The following is a 21,788-nucleotide window of genomic DNA, read 5'->3' as shown; positions in this document are numbered from 1 at the left end:
GTTCATCGTGGATGTAATCAGAAATCTCCATGCGTTTTCACTCATGCAGCATCTAGCAAAACATGTTTCACATTCTAGGCTTGATTAGTTTAGGAATATGACCACTGAAGTCCACTTAGGAAATGAACAATGAATGACGTAGAATGAGATTGTTGTTAGTGGGACACGGCAACAGTCCGGTTGAACCCTTTTGTGAACACTGTAGGACGTAGCAGTTCTGAACACACCCCAGTTGGACCGTAGTAGCCCCCTCTCTCCCTCACCAGCTCTGTCTTGAGATCCACATTTCTCCCCCCAACCCCCTCAAGCACTCCTATGGATCAAGGATTGGATAGCTGTAAGCAATATGTAACAGCTGCTGGTGAAAGGAGTAACAAGTCGCAGCCGATTTAATCTTCAGACTTTTTTGAAAAATGTAAATACATTTCAGTGCTGTTGAAAGTCAATGACACACTCGCTAGACAACTAACACAGCTTGTTTTGTGAGCCTGCTAACAATGTAAAGTGTTATAGTTAACTAGGTAGCAGTGGGGATTACTCGATATTGCATTGCAATATTTTGGCTTGAATAGCACGTGTGGTGATTTTCAACAACGTTGAAATGTATTTCTGTTTTTTCCCGAAATAAAAGTCTGAACATTTTGATTGGTTGCCGACTTGTTCTCCCTTTCACCAGCCGCTGTCACATATGGCCAACATTCATTCAGGCCAATCAGAAGGGTATGGTGAAACGATTTCCATATTTTGTATATCTATGACATCGTCTTAGTCTAGAGGAGAGCATGGGGGCTGGGGGCGGGGGGGGGGGGGGGGCATTGCTGTTATTCAGTAATGGACAAGGTCACAAGGTCATGCTGGCCAGCTTTTTCACAGTGCCTCCTTAAAAACTCATTACAGTTCATAATCTCTACAGGCGTTACTCCCTACTTCCCTACCAGACCTGGGTCAAATACGCAACATACTTGACAGCATTTGTAATGTACTCGATTTCGCTCGGAGAGAGGAAAACGAAAGGCGAAGGCAAATTAAATCAAATGCGAAATCTAAAAATGTATTTTGTTCCAGGTCTGTTGACCTATGATGTTACGGTAGAACCAGGGGTTGTTGAGAGGGCAGACAGCCCTGGTCCAGTGTCACACTCACATTAAAGCCAATGTACACCAAGCTGCCTCCTACCGCCACACGATGCATGGCTTTTCACCATAGCCCCAACAATGTTATTGTTATGCCTTATAGTCGCTGCTGTATATCATTAGTATTCCACGCAATCTGCTAGCTGAGGCTTCTTCCATGTAATAATACCCCATGTATGTTGCCTATTCTTGACAGATAACAGAGTTATACTGTAGTAATGTATGTTCAAGTCAAGTCAAGTCGAGGCGTAGGCTAGATGTGATGTGTAGTTGACAATCCACTTGTGGGCGCTGCAGCTGGAATGACATGCTTAATAACAAGTGTATAACCCCCGGACTAAGCTCCTAGTTTCTCTGACCTGTCATTGAGCTGTGATGGACGTCCCTGCGGCAACAAACCATTGATACTCAAGAGTGTGTGTCCTGTTGAACTGCTAGGCTGTAGCTGCATCCATGTGTGATAGTAGAGGTGTTTGTTAGGTGGAAACACAACACCTGAACCCAATTTGTGTGTGCGTGTGCGTGTGCATGTGTGCGTGTGTGTGTGTGTGTGTGTGTGTGTGTGTTTAGAGGAAGGGTAGAGTAGGTAGCTCTTTGGTGTGTGAGTCCGACTGACTTTGCCAATGGCGTTTTTAACAGACGGCACTGTCAGCCTGTGATAAGTCATACCGCTAGCTAACAGTCTGGAAGTGGAGAGATGTGATTCCTTCTTCTTGTTTTTTTTCCCGTTCTTTCTTTTTTTTACATTGTTAATTCAAATCTTTTTCTCATATACCTCTGTTTATGTTTTTTTTTTTTTTAAACTGTGTTTTGGTTCACAATTGTTTCTTCTTTGTTTTTTTCGAACTACGATAATATGAAATGCTGTCACTATAATTGATTGTAATTCCAATTGTAAACGTGTACAAGTCAAAAGATGACATTTCAACAGATTTGGAGGATTATATGTTGTGTACGTGGGGGGAGGAGTCGAAACAGACGGTTTTATGTTTTTGTACAGATTGATAAATTGTACAATTGTGTTTATATCTTAAGTTATCAATTCATCTTAATAAAGCGCACCAGTCATAAACCTTTTAAATGTCTACGGGCTCCTCTTTGTGTTATTCGCTGAGGTAGAAGAGAAAGGTAGGGGCTGAGCAGTAGGTGTCAGATATCACTGATAAATGTCCTTGATAGAGAGGGATAGTTTCCTTCATGGGAATCATGAAATACCAAACTTGTGGGAAATAACATAGCAGGAAACTAGTCATTTCAGTTTGGTCATCATACCCGGAGAAGTACTGAAACTGTCAGTCAGCGATAGAGACCTGTGCAGAGTCTGTTTATCTCAATTGTGCACATTGCCAGACGAGAGGCGTCTGGAGATTAGATAGCTGAGCACGACATGAGACATGACATCATTCCCTGAGCTATGGTACAGTTTATTATTATGGTTTATTACGGTTGGAAAAAGAAACAGAGGAGCAGAACAACCAGGACTCCATCCTTATTGGGAATAGGTCATGACCTTTCACTGAGAACTGAAGTCGACATGATTGTCAATATGTCATCTTTTTGCTATTGGCAGATATGTGATGAACCCAATATCAACCCAGACAGAGCCAGAGAGTGGTGTATATTGAATATCCGGGTAGATGATGTTCAATGAATCCAACTGTGCTGTGTTTATTATTGAAAGTTCCATACAGAATAGTATTTATCTGACTATCACCGGGTCAAATAGGAACTGGAGATAATTGAGTAATTCAAACCAACTCGATGCTCAAACTTGGACAGTATGTTTTTGCTGGAGATAGAAAAACCCTGATGATTCATTCTACATGGTTGCTTTTATCAAATCAGTCATGACAGAGGAAAAACAGTCAAGCCCAGTTCAGTTTAGTCATCCACACTCTGCTTCACCGCCCTGCGTCATTCATGCTCCATATAACAACAGTCAACAGCGTCAACACTTCCACTAGGATATGGGCCAGATGTCCAGGGCCCATCAGTATGATTGCAGCAATGTTGTTGCTGAACAGTACTCAGTTCTCTTCTCCCATATCACTGCATATTCTTATTACGTATTTCAAATGGGGGATCATTTCAATGCGAGAACAATCAAGAGGGTAAAGTAAGGATGAAGTTCAGAAGCAGTTAGAGGATGTGCTAATGGCTTAGGACATGAGGGTATTCTCTGTAAACTACACTTAAACATGTATATACATCATTTGGCATGCATGCTTTTTAACTTCACATAACACACATAACCCATGGGCATTTTTTGTTGTTAGAGTTGTGCAATGGTCAAAAAAGGAACCAAACTGACGTTGTAGTTGTGAGAACTGTTTTTGAACATAATGCAAACGCTGGAGGTCTGTAGCTGTTGTAATGTTGGGTTGACGCTGTTATTTGATGGTTGTTGTTCAGTCACATGTTGGTTGGAATGTGATGATTATTTTTTCGTTCTGTGCCCCTCCTATCCAAACTCCTTTTTTTATGTTCTCAAAACAGGACCTTTGGAGACAGAGCCTTCAGTGTGGCCGCACCTACTCTCTGGAACTCCCTCCCCATAGTGATCCGCAACGCCCCCACCCTGGGGGCCGTTCCACTAAGCGAGATTAACTCTGATCCACGCGATTAACTCTGATCCAGGTTTAAATAAGCTTGCGGTCGGTTCCATCAACGTGGCTCAAATAATTCGCTGCTTGGTTGCTATGCAACATATCCTTCTGAGTAATTCTGGTCCCGAGCAGACTTACAGGCTGGCTAAGGTAATGCGTGCGTCAAAAAAGGCTCACAGGCGGAAACTACATCCCGAACGACAGTTCCTCAAGTGTCTTTTAGGAAATATTAGTTCCCACTTCACACGAGATAGATAGATAGATAGTTTGACTGTGTGATAGATAATTTGATAATTTGAAAGTGTGATCGATCGATAGATATATAGTTTGATTGTGTGATAGATAACCTGATATTTTGAAAGTGTGATAGATAGATAGATCGATAAATAAATTAAAAAGTGTAAAAAATAAAATAAAATAAATAGGTATGTCTATCAACTTGCATTGCTTTTGTCACAGCGGTCTGGCTGGTGCAGTGGTTAAGGCAACCAGCTAGAGTTCTGAAGATTGCGAGTTCGAGACTTGATTTAAGTTATTATTATTTTTTTACATTTAACCTAAGCCTTCATGCAAAGGCTTCAAACACCATTGTAATCGTGTCAGTTCTTGTAAATTAGCCTGCACCATAATTTTATAGCCTACATACTTTTTTAGATTAGATTTTAGATTAGATTCAGACAACGAAATGCAGTAAAAAGTGTGTCTGAAGAGGGATTTGAACCACCGACTTAAAATGACGAATAAATACTATGGCAGCGGGCGATACCACTAGGCCATTGTGACGATATGACGGTTTGTAGCCTGCTGCTAATATCACCACAGTAGTAAATATTCATTTATTAAAATATGAACATATAACAATAACTGGGGCTAGTATGACCTACGCATTTAATCGGTCAGCAATTTCTTGCCAAACCATTTCCCTCGCCTTGTTAATTGCGGCAGTATTGCACTATTTTACATCTTATTTTTCCGTCTTCATAAAGATCAATAATTCGTAATGCTGCGCAAATGTAGGACCCCTGCAGAGTGGAGTATCTTCATTTCGACAGATCGACTCTTCGGGGCTCTTTATGTCCGCGTGCACGCGCCCATATAGAGGATTTCTAAGCCGGTGTTCTGTGAACACTCATGACACAAGCCTGATCCTCGTTCGAGGAATCACCTGAGGCTTGAATTCCAATCCCGAGTTGCCTGATCGCAGGATTTATTTTAATCGCCGATATACTAATCAACGTTAGTGGAACGGCCCCCTGGACTCCTTCAAATCAGCCCTTAAAACCCATCTGTTCACCAAGGCCTGTAGCCCCTAGTCAATGTTTCAGTTTTGCTTTGTTTGTTTTCTGTTTTGTCTGTCTGACCATCTTAGAATTGTAAAGTGTCCATGGGTTGTTTGAAAGGCGCTATACAGTAGAAATTAAAGTTATTATTATTATTATTATTATTATTATTATTATTATTCAAAAGCTGGACATACCGCATTAGTTAGTATGATGGCTCAAGACTACTTGGGTTAGGAATCAATATGTGATTATATTATGATATAATATGCCTTATTATATCATGACTATCACATTGTTTAAACATTTTTAAAAATTCCAGCATGACCGATATATACAATGATAAAACCCCCCAAAACAATGTTAATAATACAACGTCAGTTTTGCCCATGGGGTTACTACTGTAAAGAAAACATGGAGTACATTACATTTTATACTGTACATAAATACAAAAAGATCACTTTTACAAGAGAAAATATGGATCTTTTAGGATCTCGAATATGTCAATATGTAAACGTGAAATAAGAACATTACCACACAGACAGAGTCAGTCTGCATACTTGTTTTGAGCTGGCGTGCGACTACACGTTCTGATGCGTCTCCTTATCTCCTTCAACTCTCCTGTAACTGCGCCCATCTAAGAGAGCTTGACAAATCAGTGTCAGAGAGGTGGCCCCTTAAGATGAGGGATACAGTGCATACCCCCATATCATTAGCCTCATAACATAATTGCGGCCCTAAGTCATATTTCGGTCAAATTGAGATATCTGCCTAACTCTACTCTCCTAACACTGCTGATTCACTGTGCATTATTACCTATGCCATCAGCCTATCAGAATGCTTGTTACATTCCAAAATCACTATCTGCCCAAGTCATCTCTTTGACATAGGCGTTTTTGACACTACATACAAAGATGGCTGGGCTGACCACAAGTGAAGCATGACTTAGGCAATTATGCTATGAGGCTAACGATATATTTGTTCTAAATGAGTGATACACTGCATACCCCTATGTCTGTTCTAAATGAGTGTTGTCAATAATAATAATAATTATTATTATTATTATATATTAATATCAAAATGTCAATGTACAATAGAGAAAGCCTAGTCAGGGTCCGTTGTGTTCTCAAAGATAGATCAGCTTTTACTTCTGACTTATGTCCACTTGTCTAATACCCGTACAGTGCTGGTCCAAAGCGATGCCATCATAGTCCACTCATCTGAGAGTTGGCTGGGCCACAGTCCTCATCTTTGTCTTTGGGGAAGAACGGATCCTGCTCTGGTCTTCTAGTCGGGTCAGAGACCAGATACAGACTCAGTGATGACGCCATGCAGGAGTGTCTGTACCGTAGTTCCATCCATGACGCTTTGAAATCTACCATGAAACAGTCAATCCCGCATCCAAAACTGTCTCCAGAGCCACAGATTAATTCAGAAAGAATAGTGAGATAAGAACCCCCGCCCCCCCCCTTCACCGAGCCTTGTGTAAATAAAGAGGGCCCCCACACAAACAGATAAAAGTGGTGGATCCCGAATGTTTTTCGGAGCTGTGACCCTCCCTAAGTCTTTTGAATGTTCTTGTGACCCACTAAAATGAAAAACAATAACACGGTGTCTGGCCACTGGTATTGTTTTGTCTTTGTCTCTAGCCACAGGGACACCATCTGTAGCCATGGCAACCCAAGAGCAACAGGCCACAACCCACTAAGAGTGAGTTTCCGACCCGCCATTTTGGAGACGGCGGTTTGCTCTATAGCAGAGAGCTGGTGGGGCTTCCCTGCAGGGGTGGACTGTGGCTGAGACTGTGGCTGTGGCTGCTGGTGGGGCTGTGGCGCATGGGCAGGAGATCGTAATGGCCGGGGATGTGGCTGTTCCTGGGCAGGTCGTAAGGGTTCTGGGGGTAGGAGGGCACAACCAACCCATTCACACCCTGGATAACAACACTGTCTGTAGGCTCTGAGAGAGAGAGAGAGAGAGAGAGAGAGAGAGAGAGAGAGAGAGAGAGAGGGAGGGAGAAAGAGAGAGAGATGGAAGGATGAATAGAGACAGAGTAATGGAGAAGAAAGAGACATAGAGAAAAACGTTTAAACTTTTAAACTTTTAAAACTCTTTTTGACTTATAGAAAGGGGACATTTTGAGCATGTATAAGTATAAGAAAAGAAAAACCAACGTCAACACAGTGAGAGAGAGAGAAAAACTATCTATATACAGTAGATAGCCGATAGCAGTCAGTTAGTTAGAGGGAGAACATTTGAATGAATCCCTCCGTCCCCTCTAACTCACCCACGTCATAGACGTTCCTGCTGGCTGTGGCGGTGGTGGTGGCGTTGATGGTAGTGACGATGGCGGAGGAGCAGTAGGGTATCTGTTGGTGGACAGGTGACTTCATCTCGACGTAGCTGCTCTCAGAGTGCTTACAGGCCAGCCTGACCCCGACCCCTGACCCTGACGACCTTGACCCCTGGGGCCCTGGGGGGTCGTTGATGGTGGCGTAGGGGTTCTCACTGTTCAGAGAGCACGTGCTGGACAGAGAGCCCTTCATGTAGTCTGACAACAAAGAGAGAGAGAGAGAGGGAGGGAGAGAGAGAGAGAGAGAGAGAGAGAGAGAGAGAGAGAGTGAGGAAGAGGAAATAGCCCACACTTAGCAGAAAGTCTGCAGTGACATTATATAGGGATGAAGCCTTTCAACATCCATGTACTGTATTCATTACATCAACATTGCTTTAAAGTAAGAGAGAAGCCTGACGTATAACATACATCATACAGAACACAGCAAGGTAAACAGCACACAATTAAGAGGACAAAGGGAAATAGACATAGACAGCATTCAGGGGGAGATCAGGAGTGTGTGTTAGCAGGAGTCCAGCAGTGGAGGAACACACAGAAGGGTGGCTATCGACGGAGGTCAGACCTGCAGAGAGACACCCACACACACACACACACACACACACACACACACACACACACACACACACACACACACACACACACACACACACACACTCACAGGTGAACACACTGGTTTATATACACACACATAGGTGAACACACAGGTGAACACACAAGTATCAGGTTTATACACACACACACACACACACACACACCACACACACACACACACACACACACACACACACACACACACACACACACACACACACACACACACACACACACACACACACACACACACAGAGACCTCAGAGCGTTTTCAAAAAAGCTTTCATGTTCTCAAGGTACTGTATACTGTAGATAGGTCCACATGCAAGACTAAACATTTCGATAAAAATAACAATAATTGAAAAGGCAGTTATTTTAGGATTAGGATTTTATAGAGGGATACATTAGTAAATAAAAACCCAGCAAAGCAAAGGCAATACAAATGGCGGTTTTAATAAGGAACTGTTTGAGAAACGGGATTGGCTGAGAATGGTGATGTCACACAGGCCAGGCCCGGTAGGAGTACCATACTGTACCGTACCTCTGTAGCACTGCTCTACGTGGTAGCTGTAGCGTCTGTCCAGGCAGTACACACCTACACACAACACAGATGGAGAGGTCATGCCTTGTTAATTATTAAGGGTAAACTCAGCAAATGATACCATCATACAAGGTGGTAGCCAGCAGAGGCAGGGCTAGGGGACAGTTAGAGGACTCAAACTGACCTAGTTCGTTCAGGTTGCAGTAGGCCCCCCACTCCGGAGCACTGTTTCTGTTGCCCCTCTTGGCTTTCACCTGGGAAACATATAATCATAATTAGAAAGCACTAATTCAGGGAAAGCTCATTCAATGAGTTTCAATTCAATGGGTTTCCTCGCTTGCCAAGACTCACACCATCGATTTAGAACTCACTAACTGCCAAAGAATTCCGGGACACTCACCACCTAGAGTGCCAAGTGTTTTATGTGGTGTTTACCGAGAAACAATACTTTGGTTGGCAAGAAAATGAAGCATTATAATTGAGACATTTTTGGTGAATAAAGTCACCCTTGGCACTCTAGAATGTTGACAGTTTGGGTGACGTTATTCACCCTCGGCACTGAATGACTTAAACTACAAAAAGTGCCCATCCTAATGTGGTTTTATTGGTAAACAAAGTGATTTACAGTACATGGGTTTCAGTAAACGGTAGAGTGAGTGTGTTTCTCCCCAGTTCAAGAAAGTAAAACAGCACTTATTCTATCCACTATCTGTACATGTGTGTGTACTGGAGGTTGGGGATCTTGAAACATCGGGGGCTTAGCCCAACTCACGTTTCGTTGACGGGGAGGGGGGGTAAATATGTGTGTATGTGTGTGTGTGTGTGTGTGTGTGTGTGTGTGTGTGTGTGTGCATGTGGGTGTGTGCGTGTGTGTGTGCGTGTGCATGAATCTTTGATTGACGGGTGGTAGCTTGTGCTAAATCGATGGCGATGCGGTAGATTTCTTCATTTTAGTTTCCCCAGGAAAAAAGACCCCGGGGGTTATCCAGAGAACATAGGGGGGCTCGAGTCCCCAAAGCCCAGGGCTAACGATGCGCCTGGTGGAGGTGATTTGGAATCACACTCTCGTGATGAGGTAACCCTGCCTGAGACCAGGGGGGGGAATTCCATCAACGTCGCTAAAGGAAAATCAAGATTTGGATAAGTCTCGTGAGACCCACCTTGGCTCTGGTGGTCTTGTCAGGCTTGGCGTAGTGGGCTGCGTAGGTGCAGGGCCCCAGGGTGTGGTAGCTGGGGTTGGAGAAACACTGGCTGGTGGCAGCAGCAGCAACACTTGGAGAGGACTCTGGGGAGGAGAGAAGGCCTGCACACTGCAGCCCTGCTACACACACAGAGAACACACACACACCACACACACCGTGTTGCTTATCACACCCAAACACACACAGGCACGCAGCATGACAACCACTTCCATTTGGGTATTAGCAAAGCTGAGCTGTAAGAAAGACCGGGGTTAGAGTGGTCGTGTTCTGTGGGTGGAGAAGGGGGTTTTCAGAAACGGAATGAAGGAGAGTTAATGGGGAACACGTTGCTGTCAGGGCCCCAGACCCATTGACATCCCAGACAAAAACATCCCAGCATGTCTGGGAGCATGGAGGTGGTAGCCGAGGTAAACAACAGCGGAAGAGAAAACATCACAGGTGAAGGAACAGTTGATTAGATTGGCGAAGCCTCACCAGAGTGGGAGGAATGGACAACTGCCGTGGGAGGAAATGAGTAGTCTGAGAGTGTGAGAGAGAGAGAGAGAGAGAGAGAGAGAGAGAGAGAGAGAGAAGGAGCAGGAGAAAGAAAAGTAGAGAGAAAGGTGTAGGGAGAAAAAGATCAGGACAGATCAAGAAAGGGGTAGAAGTTAAGACAGAGGGAGAAGGAGATAGAGAGAGAGAGAAGAGTGAGAGAGTTGTGACTCACCGGAGAGAGAGTAGTCTGTGCCGGTGATCCTGAGGGCGGGGGTGTAGGACACCGTGGGCATGTGGTGGTGGCCCTTCTCCCGCTGACGGTGGCGGTACCACACCACCAGCCCCAGCATGGTGACGATGAGGAGGAGGAGGAAGATGATGCCCAGGACGGCGCCCGCAGACTGCCGCTCCGACGCCAGGGCGGGGCTGATCTTGGTGTAGGGGTTCAGCTCCTCCATCATCAACGCCGCTGGGGGGAGATGCGTTTGCATAAATACACCATTTAAAAAAGATATATATATATACATTACCAGTCAAAAGTTTGGACACACTTTCCCCATTCATTTCTGCTTTATTGGGATAGGGACAGTAGAGATTGAGAGGAGGGATGACATGCAAGATATGTTGAGGGTCGGAATCGAACCAGGGAACCTTGCAATTATGTGGTATGACAGTGAGAGTAGAGAAACTTGCACTCTGCATAAACTTGACAAAATAAAGAAAAGAAATCGAAATCGAAATTCTAAATCTCTGTCTAAGGAGTTTTTCCTTAAAGTTTATGCAGAGTGCGAGTTTCTCTACTCTCACTGTCTCGCTATTTTTCGAAACTACCGCAGCTGCTACCAATCATTGGAAGAAAAAGGACACAGCAAGGCGCAACAGTTTTCCCTTGAGCCAATTATGTGGTATGCACATTAGTGTGCTACGCCGCTAAGCACCCCCACATAAATATTCTTAACATACATACAACATCACCATAAGTACACTTAAACACACATTATGCATGAACAAACTTTTTTTTAAGGTACTCAAAGATCCATTCCTAGCAAGTTTAAACTACTCCTACAAACATGGGCTAGGTTTCACAGACAAGGCTTAAGCCTAGTCCTGGACTAAATCACACTTTCAATGTCAAATCTCCACTGAAGATGCTTTTTTTTAAAGATGCATGGGGCGGCTGTGGCTCAGCTGGTAGAGCCAGCGTCTAATGATCCCAAAGTCGGCAGCTTGCAGTGTTTCAAATCCCCGACTGGCCACGTGTCGAAGTGTCCCTGAGCAAGGCACTAAACCCCTAATTGCTCCACGGTCGCCTTCAATGGCTGTCACCCACTGCCTAGATGCCCACTCTATAGCATAAATGCATTTCGTTCATACTCTGTACAATGACAAACTTTGAATCTCCCCCCCTTTCTTTTTAGTCTAGGATTAGACTCAAGCATTGTCTGTGAAACCGGCCCACTATGCATTATAAACATCATGCTTATCAGAAGCAGTAGGCTCACCTTGGTCACAGCGGATGCCTTTGTATCCTATACTGCAGTAGCAGGTTCCTGTCACATAGTCACATGTGGCGTTGTTCAAACACTCACACAACTGCTGGCAACCGTAGCCAAATGTACCGGGAGGACACTCTGAGGAGAGAGAGAGAGAGAGGGAGGGAGAGATTAGGCAATAGGTTTAGTTTAGTTTCGTTTATTTGCACAAGTAGAAAGACAGTTATAAAAGTTGTTCACAGTTTAAAAAGACGACAACAGTACAGTAGGGGCAGGAGGGGGTAAAAATGCCAAAAGGGGTTGTTGAGTAGCCCCCCTCCCCTCTAGTGGTCATACATCGCATAGATTCAGCAATGTGGGCCCTGCGAAGACAAGACTGTATGTATGTATACAAATCAAGTTTGAAAAACTATTATCATGGCACTCAATGGACTCAATTCAGCTTATTGAATAACTTGAAGACATCACTGCATTTGAGCTTATTTTAGGAGAGCCACAGTACATAGTGCGCACACGCACACGCACACGCACACGCTCACGCTCACGCACCTGCCCAGCCGTCTCAACAAATCCACTGTGAGACACACACTCACTCACTCACACTCACACTCACACTCTCACTTTCACACACACACACACACACTCACACTCACACTCACACTCACACTCACACTCACACTCACACACAGTGTTGAAACCTACTCTGTTCACAGCTGTATCCAATGAAGCCTGTCCTGCAGGAGCACTGTCCAGTGATGTGGTCACAGTCGGCGCCGTTCTGACAGCGACACACCTCTGAACACTCACTGCCAAAGAACCCTGACGGACAGCCTGGAATACAGAGACGTACGTCAGAAACACACACACATGGGGCGCTTAGGTGGCGTAGCGGGTTAAGCGCTGACCATGTAACCGCAGGGTCCCCGGTTCGATTCCGGCCGGGGACATATCCTGCATGTCATCCCTCCTCTCTCTCTCACCCATCCTTCCTGTCTAAATCTTCACTGTATCTGTCAAATAAAATGAAAAATATGAGTGGGACTACCCCACAAAAAAAAGAAAAAAAGAAACACGCACGCACACACACACTAACACAGATGCATGCACGCGCACACCCGCACGCACACACACACACCCACACACACACACAAGCAAAGAATCCTGAGGGAGCGGAGCTGAGATACATAGTAGACACATACATGATGCCATTACAAAGGGCTGCCAATAGATGGCAGTATATGTCTGTGTGATGTGTAGGGTTAGGTATGTGTGTGTTATGGTAGTGTGTGTGTAAGTGTGTGTTATGGTAGAGTGTGTGTGTGTGGCCCTACGTTGAGTGCAGTACAGTCCGGTCCAGCCTGCGCTGCAGCTACACTCTCCGTCCGCAGCGCTGCACTGGGCCCCGTTGTGGCAGTTACAGGTGTGGATGCAGTCAGGACCCCACGACCCCTGAATACACGCTGTGGGACACACCACACACATACACACACACACACACATAATTACACTGAATTACTGTACACTCAAGACAAAAATAGGTGCGAGAGAGAGAGAAGGAGAAAGAAAGGTGTAGGGAGAAACGTAGAGGTTAAGACAGAGAGAGAGAGAAAGGTCAGGACAGATCAAGAAAGAGTTCGAGATTAAGAGGGAGAGAGAAAGAGCGAGAGAGAGAGAGAGAAAGAAATAGAGAGAGAGAGAAAGATCAGGACAGATCAAGAAAGAGGGAGAGGTTAATACAGAGAGAGAAGGAGAGAGAGAGAGAGAGAGAGAGAGAGCTTGATGAAGTGAGAGAGTTCCTACCCTTGGAGCAGTCCTCTCCTACCCAGCCTGGGTAGCACTGGCAGGAGCCATCGATGGGGTTACAGGTGCTGTTGTTGGTGCACACACACACCTCAGCACAGGCCTTCCCATACCTGCCACTGGAACACACTGACACACACACACACACACACACACACACACACACACAGACAGACACACACACACAGACACACACACACACACACACACACACACACACACACATAATTTTCATGCGAGTCAGAGTAGTACAGGACTTAACAAAGACTGTACATAGAAAGCATAACACCGTTGCGCAGTAGGAACTTCCTCCACAAGCTGTAGTAATGTAATCAACTCCATAAGTGTATTGTCAAACAAATTACTGTGAGGTTGAAGATGAGATTCTCAGCTTTTATTTGATGGCATGTTTTGCACATAATTAAGAAAACCCTCAAAACAACTGACGTCCCACTGATGTCCCACACTCCAGGAGGTGGGTGTGAATGTGTCAGAGACTAAACCATCAGCAGGATATACATGTCACCATATATGTCACCAGCCCAACTACAGAGGCTCCACCGCATGGGGCAAACCACTCGTTCATCACACCACTCATACTCATAAAGGATGCTCAGGTTACCGTTTGGTCAAAAGAAAACTACCAGAAAAATCTGCAGAGGTCTGGAAAACAGTCTTGTGGACTTATATGATAAATATGATGTAGTGATTGCGAGAGAAAAAAGGATCTATAGTACCCAAGATTTACAGCATAAGACCTATGCATAGAAAGTGTTGTCATTTCTGAACGGTGAAACCAATATGGACACAAATACTGTCATCTCAGTTCCAGTGTGTGCGCTGATTTGCTTGGATGTTAATGAGACACTGCTACACTAAGGACTGAAAAACAAAAACTCGTACATATATGTAATATTGCCCTTGTTCAACTGTATATCGTATTGATATTCATCTCATGTATATTCACTTATTACATTTGTTTATTTATACTCACTGTAATACCTTACACTGTAATACCTTAATACACTGTCTACATTAGCATGTCTTTTTTTGCCCTCATGCCACTATCTGGTTAGATGCCAAACTGCATTTCATTGTCTCAGTACTTTCTCAGTACTCTGTGTAATGAATGTGCTCATCTTAGATTAGATTCAACCTCATTCATATGAGTCTTTACTCATTCATATATGAGTCTTTACTCATTCACATATGAGTCTTTACTCATTCACATATGAGTCTTTACTCATTCATATATGAGTCTTTACTCATTCACATATGAGTCTTTACTCATTCATATATGAGTCTTTACTCATTCACATATGAGTCTCTACTCATTCATATATGAGTCTTTACTCATTCATATATGAGTCTCTACTCATTCATATATGAGTCTTTACTCATTCACATATGAGTCTTTACTCATTCATATATGAGTCTTTACTCATTCACATATGAGTCTTTACTCATTCATATGAGTCCTTACTCATTCATATATGAGTTTTTACTCATTCACATATGAGTCTTTACTCATTCACATATGAGTCTCTACTCATTCATATATGATTCTTTACTCATTCATATATGAGTCTTTACTCATTCACATATGAGTCTTTACTCATTCACATATGAGTCTTTACTCATTCATATGAGTCCTTACTCATTCATATATGAGTCTTTACTCATTCATATGAGTCTTTACTCATTCACAAATGAGTCTTTACTCATTCACATATGAGTCTTTACTCATTCATATATGAGTCTTTACTCATTCACATATGAGTCTTTACTCATTCACATATGAGTCTTTACTCATTCATATGAGTCCTTACTCATTCATATATGAGTCTTTACTCATTCACATATGAGTCTTTACTCATTCACATATGAGTCTTTACTCATTCATATATGAGTCTTTACTCATTCACATATGAGTCTTTACTCATTCATATGAGTCTTTACTCATTCACAAATGAGTCCTTACTCATTCACATATGAGTCTTTACTCATTCATATATGAGTCTTTACTCATTCACATATGAGTCTTTACTCATTCACATATGAGTCTTTACTCATTCATATATGAGTCTTTACTCATTCATATATGAGTCTTTACTCATTCATATATGAGTCTTTACTCATTCATATATGAGTCTTTACTCATTCACGTATGAGTCTTTACTCATTCAAATATGAGTCTTTACTCATTCATAAATGAGTCTTTACTCATTCACAAATGAGTCTTTACTCATTCATATATGAGTCTTTACTCATTCACATATGAGTCTTTACTCATTCACAAATGAGTCTTTACTCATTCACATATGAGTCTTTACTCATTCATATATGAGTCTTTACTCATTCACCAGTTACTGTTCCATAGTGGACACTGCCGCCCTAAACTAACATCAGGGTTGGATAGCGGTAAACCGGGTTATTCAAATGTTTTCAATTATAACAAATGATGTCATATGTTATGAACAGCATGATGTGGAATGGAACTGTTTATATGTTAAATCTGGCTTAGATACAGCTTTCTCTCCTCTATTATCTGCATGATCAATCAGCAATGCTCAGTGTATGTGTGTGTGTGTGTGTGTGTGTGTGTGTGTGTGTGTGTGTATGTGTGTGTGTGTGTGTGTGTGTGTTTGTGTGTTTGTGTGTGTGTGTGTGTGTGTGTGTGTGTGTGTGTGTGTGTGTGTGTGCTGTTGTAGCGTACCATACTGGTTTATGCTGAAACTGTACATGCGACCTTGGAATTCAGTTAATATGGGCAGGAAAGGGCTTTGAAGCGCTCACAATGGACACACCGGGTTCAACAACCGTGTGAGTGCAGAGTGCGTTCATTTCACACACTACTCCTTTTGACAGCCCACTTCAGAAGAAATAATACAAATTAACCAAGTAGGGCCTATATGTGATTTTTGAGCATGGTGTTAATAACGCTTAGGTTGTGGGTTTGATTCCTGCTGGGTACACACACACACATATATATATACAGTATATAGGGAAAATGTATGCACACACTGCAATGTATGTTGCTTTGGATAAAAAAAGGCAGAGAAATGGCATATATTATTACAGGGCCTATAGCCGACGTTTGTGTGCCTAGAGAAGGCTTACGTTATGCTATATTTGTTAGGCTGTGTGTTAACTTGATTGTAATATAATATATTATACAACAGTTAGTTCCAATTAAGTAATTTGATTGGACAAGAGGCATTCCATGAGTGCCGATATACAGTATAACAGCACTGGGACTTTTAACTATATGTATCACTCCGCCGCACAAATGTTCTACTAAATGACCGTTAATTAGACTACATTGTTTGTGTTCAGGTTACTAGGCAACAGTCCATTTGAAGTTCAGTTGCGGAATTTTTATGATTAAATAAACAAACAAATCATAATCTGTTGTCTCTTATTACTGTTAACTAATAAATGGCGCTGTAGAACTGCTGTATAAAAGCATCACACTTGAGGTCGTGCTGTTAGACTGAATATCAGTGGCCTGTAGTTGACATGTTTGTATGTATTGTTCTCTGTGAGGAATAGAGAACACAGGAAGAGAGAAGGCCATACTGACCCTTGAATGTCCCTCTGGAGCTCTCTCCCTGCAGCGATCCGCAACATCCCCACCCTGGAGTCCTTTAAAACAAGTCCCTCAAGTCCCACCTGTTTGCCAAGGCCTTCGATCCCTAGTTCTGTTGTTGTTTTTGTTTGCCTGTCTGTTTGTCTGACTGTTTTTGTTATTTTCTTGTTTCTCTGTAAAGCGACCGTGGGTCCCCTGAAAGGCACTCTATAAATTTACGTTATTATTATGATTTATGATTTCATGAGTGGAGAGCATGGAGGTCAAGTCATACCCTGTGAAGGTATGACTCATAGTCAACAGCTTCACGATCTTCAACCGAACACACACTGTACTGTACCACTTCAATACATAGCATCATTACCTTCACTCTGATTCTTCAATCTTACCGTCAAAAACCTCTGGTTTGAACTCACAACCCACTATCCACTAGGCCAGTGGTCTTCAACCGGGGGTCCGCGACCCCTAGGGGGTCCGCAGAGGTACTGCAGGGGGTCCGCCAAAAAAATTCGGAATAATTTACAATTTTCACCAAAATAATTTGTGACAATTAAAAAATATAACAAAAGTTATATTGAGTAAACTACAAGCATTAATAGGCAATAATAAGCTACTTTTGACAAAAAACTATTTACAATAAAAATGTACTATTTACTATTTGCATTATGGGTAATGACCCGAGGCACTGTTGAAGCTGAGTGTTGATTAAACTGGTTGAGTTAAACGTGCGCAAGTTGTCCGAGTCCAATAATTATATTATAACTTCACATTATTAGTTACTACTATTAATTAGTGAAGCAGGATGGATACATTTGTAACAGTAACGAGACCTCGAGCTCGAGATCCAACGGCTAGGCCTACTCCTTCCACCTCGGCCCCAGCAGCGCCTGCCCCAGGGGCAGATAAACGCAAAAGAGAAAAGTCCCGAAAATATTCAGAAGTGTACCTAAAGTTTGGATTTACTTTCAAAGAAACCGAAGGAGTGGAATTGCCGGTCTGTGTTGTTTGTGCGGCGACGCTCTCAAACGAAAGCATGAAGCCATCAAAGCTGCAACGACACTTGGAGACGAATCATGGCCACTTACAAGATAGAGCACTGGACTACTTTCAGGCTCGTCTGCACTCTCTCCAAGGCCAACAGACAATGATAAGAAAATCTGCGAAAGTCGGTGAGCTTGCTTTGAAAGCCTCATATCAAGTTGCTCTTCGCGTAAAAATCAGGTGTAGTGCTGAGGCACAAACATGTACATTTCAAGCCTGCAAACTGTGACACTTTAAATAACGTGAAACAATACTATTGTGCAATATGACAACCCTAGTCGTCTATCTGTACAGTATAGTACAGTGGATTGTGTACATAGCCTTTATTTATGTAAACCAGCTCCTTCCCTTCTTGTGATTTTTTTTAAAGTTTTTTTTTTCTCCCTTTCCTAACACCAGGGGAGCCACCCCTCCTAAATTTCGTTGTTTGGTACCTGTACTGTAGCAATGACAATAAAGTCCATTCATTCATTCATGTGCAGAAAAGTTGAAGACTATCCCATTGTCAGACACAACAATTGCTCGGCAAATTGGTGAAATGGCATCGGATGTGAGGGTGCAGTTAATTGAGAAATTACAAACGGCGGAGGCATTTGCACTCCAATTGGATGAATCAGTGGACATCTCCAAAGACGCACAGCTCTTGGCATTTGTGCGCTTTGTTGACCAAGACGAAATGTGTGAAGAGTTCTTGTTTTGTAAGAAGCTTCCTGAACGCACAACAAGTGCTGACATTTTCAAAGTGATTGATGACTTTTTCGGTGAAAATGACGTACGTTGGGCAAAGTGTGTTGCGGTGTGTACCGACGGTGCGCGCGCTATGACTGGGCAAAAGAGTGGACTGATGGCGCTTGTCAGAAAAGTCGCCCCCAAAGTGATGTGGACTCACTGCATGCTGCACAGAGAATCCCTCGCCGCTAAAGAAATGAGTGCTGAGTTTGCCTGTCTGCCGACTACTCCTCCTGTCTGACCCCCTGCCTGTCTGCCGACTACTCCACCTGCCTGCCGACCATTCTTCCTGCTTGATTCCCCACCTGTCTGTCGACCCTTCCTCCTGCCTGACCTCCCGCCTGCCTGACGACCCACCTGCCTATTCCCATCAGCCTTGTTACTAGAAATAAACCTTTATTATTTAACTCTTACCTGTTCACCTGTGTCAGCGTTTGGGTCCTACCTCTGGTCGTGACAAAATAGGTTAATAAGGTGAATAAAGTTATTATAGGCCTTAAAATGTGACATGTAAAAATTGTTATTACATGTGGGGGTCCCTGTTCTGGTTGTCTCTCGTCCAAGGGGTCCTTGGGCTGAAAAGGTTGAAGACCCCTGCACTAGGCCACCACTATGATGCCTAACAACCTATCAACCTAACACTCACCTACCACTTCCTTATTAGCATCATGACCTTCAACCAAACACTCACTGTAGCACTTCCTTCCAACATGAGTCCAGACAGACCAGTAAAGGGTTAACTCTTAAGTCGATGGCTCCAGATGCTAAAGATAGTGATTTATTGAGCCCCCCCAATTAGGCTCCCATCCATCCAGCCCTCAGTAAGACACAGCACCGAGCAGCTGCATGGCTAATGCAGCACGGCAGAATTAAGACTTTCTCTTGTGTGCATTTGGAATGAGGATGAATATTTCACACCGCTGACTCCTACTGCCAATTTAATTTAAGATTCCATTTAGTACAGAACCTGGGGAGGAAGCCTTTCTCCTTCTTAGACGGAGGGAGGAATTAACAGGTGTTTCACCTGCGCTGGACACCGATACTCGAATAAAAGGTGTTTTAGCTGTGAAGGAGTACGAGTGTGCAAAGAGGATGTAAAAATAAAGAGCGGTCTGTCTGGGATCAAGGCTAGTTTTCTGAGTTAAGACTTTTTTTTTTTGTTACTAAAAAAAATATTTCAATGGACTTATCTTGCTCTGAGATGCTGTTTCAAGTCTCTCAAAGCCCATGTTACATTTGCATGTGGTGGATTCCATTCTAACCCAGTATTAAGTATTATATTAGTATTAGGTCTCTATTAAAAATGAAACATTGAAAAATTGTACGTTTTTGGAGAGCCTTCGTCCCATGACCGAACAAGCCTTTAAGTATTGTCTACTTGACAAATGACTACCATTTATAATACCTTACTTTAGCATATTAGCTATATTTATATATATATTTATTAGGCCGTGCTGAAGAACAAGAAAGTGAATTCTATATCTGCCCACAGCCTCTCTCTAATTCATGAACAGATCTGTTATCAGAAGTAGTATGTATATTTCATGTATATTTCATGTATATTTCATCCAGGTTACTTGATAGCACTGTGGCTAGTAGAGGAGAGGATGAGCCGCACATCCTCTGTAATCAGAGTACAGTATGTCCTATCAGATTACAGTATGTCCTATCAGATTACAGTATACCCTATCAGATTACAGTATGTCCTATCAGATTACAGTATGTCCTATCAGATTACAGTATGTCCTGTCAGATTACAGTATGTCCTATCAGATTACAGTATGTCCTATCAGATTACAGTATGTCCTGTCAGATTACAGTATGTCCTATCAGATTACAGTATGTCCTATCAGATTACAGTATGTCTTGTCAGATTACAGTATGTCCTGTCAGATTACAGTATGTCCTATCAGATTACAGTATGTCCTATCAGATTACAGTATACCTTATCAGATTACAGTATGTCCTATCAGATTACAGTATACCTTATCAGATTACAGTATGTCCTATCAGATTACAGTATGTCCTGTCAGATTACAGTATGTCCTATCAGATTACAGTATGTCCTATCAGATTACAGTATGTCCTGTCAGATTATAGTATGTCCTGTCAGATTACAGTATGTCCTATCAGATTACAGTATACCCTATCATATTACAGTATGTCCTGTCAGATTACAGTATGTCCTATCAGATTACAGTATACCCTATCAGATTACAGTATGTCCTATCAGATTACAGTATGTCCTATCAGATTACAGTATGTCCTGTCATATTACAATGTCCTGTCAGATTACAGTATGTCCTGTCAGATTACAGTATGTCCTGTCAGATTACAGTAAATCCTGTCAGATTACAGTATGTCCTGTCAGATTACAGTATGTCCTATCAGATTACAGTATGTCCCGTCAGATTACAGTATGTCCTATCAGATTACAGTATGTCCTATCAGATTACAGTATGTCCTGTCAGATTACAGTATGTCCTATCAGATTACAGTATGTCCTATCAGATTACAGTATGTCCTGTCAGATTATAGTATGTCCTGTCAGATTACAGTATGTCCTATCAGATTACAGTATACCCAATCATATTACAGTATGTCCTGTCAGATTACAGTATGTCCTATCAGATTACAGTATACCCTATCAGATTACAGTATGTCCTATCAGATTACAGTATGTCCTATCAGATTACAGTATGTCCTGTCATATTACAATGTCCTGTCAGATTACAGTATGTCCTGTCAGATTACAGTATGTCCTATCAGATTACAGTATGTCCTGTCAGATTACAGTATGTCCTGTCATATTACAGTATACCCTATCAGATTACAGTATGTCCTATCAGATTACAGTATGTCCCGTCAGATTACAGTATGTCCTGTCAGATTACAGTATGTCCTATCAGATTACAGTATGTCCTATCAGATTACAGTATGTCCTATCAGATTACAGTAT

At 42.6% G+C, this 21,788-nt stretch overlaps 1 pseudogene across 1 annotated transcript in view; it reads right to left on the bottom strand.

Annotated features, from left to right (window-relative positions):
- Positions 1-6,769: 6,769 nt before the first annotated feature.
- The window catches only part of LOC308157013 (multiple epidermal growth factor-like domains protein 11), an 80,598-nt pseudogene continuing 65,579 nt past the window's right edge, over positions 6,770-21,788 (bottom strand). Inside the window, exons 15-21 of the transcript in view lie at positions 13,471-13,599; positions 13,002-13,130; positions 12,373-12,501; positions 11,680-11,808; positions 10,410-10,646; positions 7,304-7,567; positions 6,770-6,975 (exon numbers count right to left, since the gene is read on the bottom strand). The product of the transcript in view is annotated as a multiple epidermal growth factor-like domains protein 11 (transcript). The remainder of the gene's footprint in view (positions 6,976-7,303; positions 7,568-10,409; positions 10,647-11,679; positions 11,809-12,372; positions 12,502-13,001; positions 13,131-13,470; positions 13,600-21,788) is intronic.

Source organism: Nansenia antarctica, assembly GCF_963989245.1.
Source record: "Nansenia antarctica genome assembly, chromosome: 5".
Lineage (NCBI taxonomy): Eukaryota > Metazoa > Chordata > Actinopteri > Argentiniformes > Microstomatidae > Nansenia > Nansenia antarctica.
This window is presented reverse-complemented; position numbering and strand designations above follow the sequence as displayed.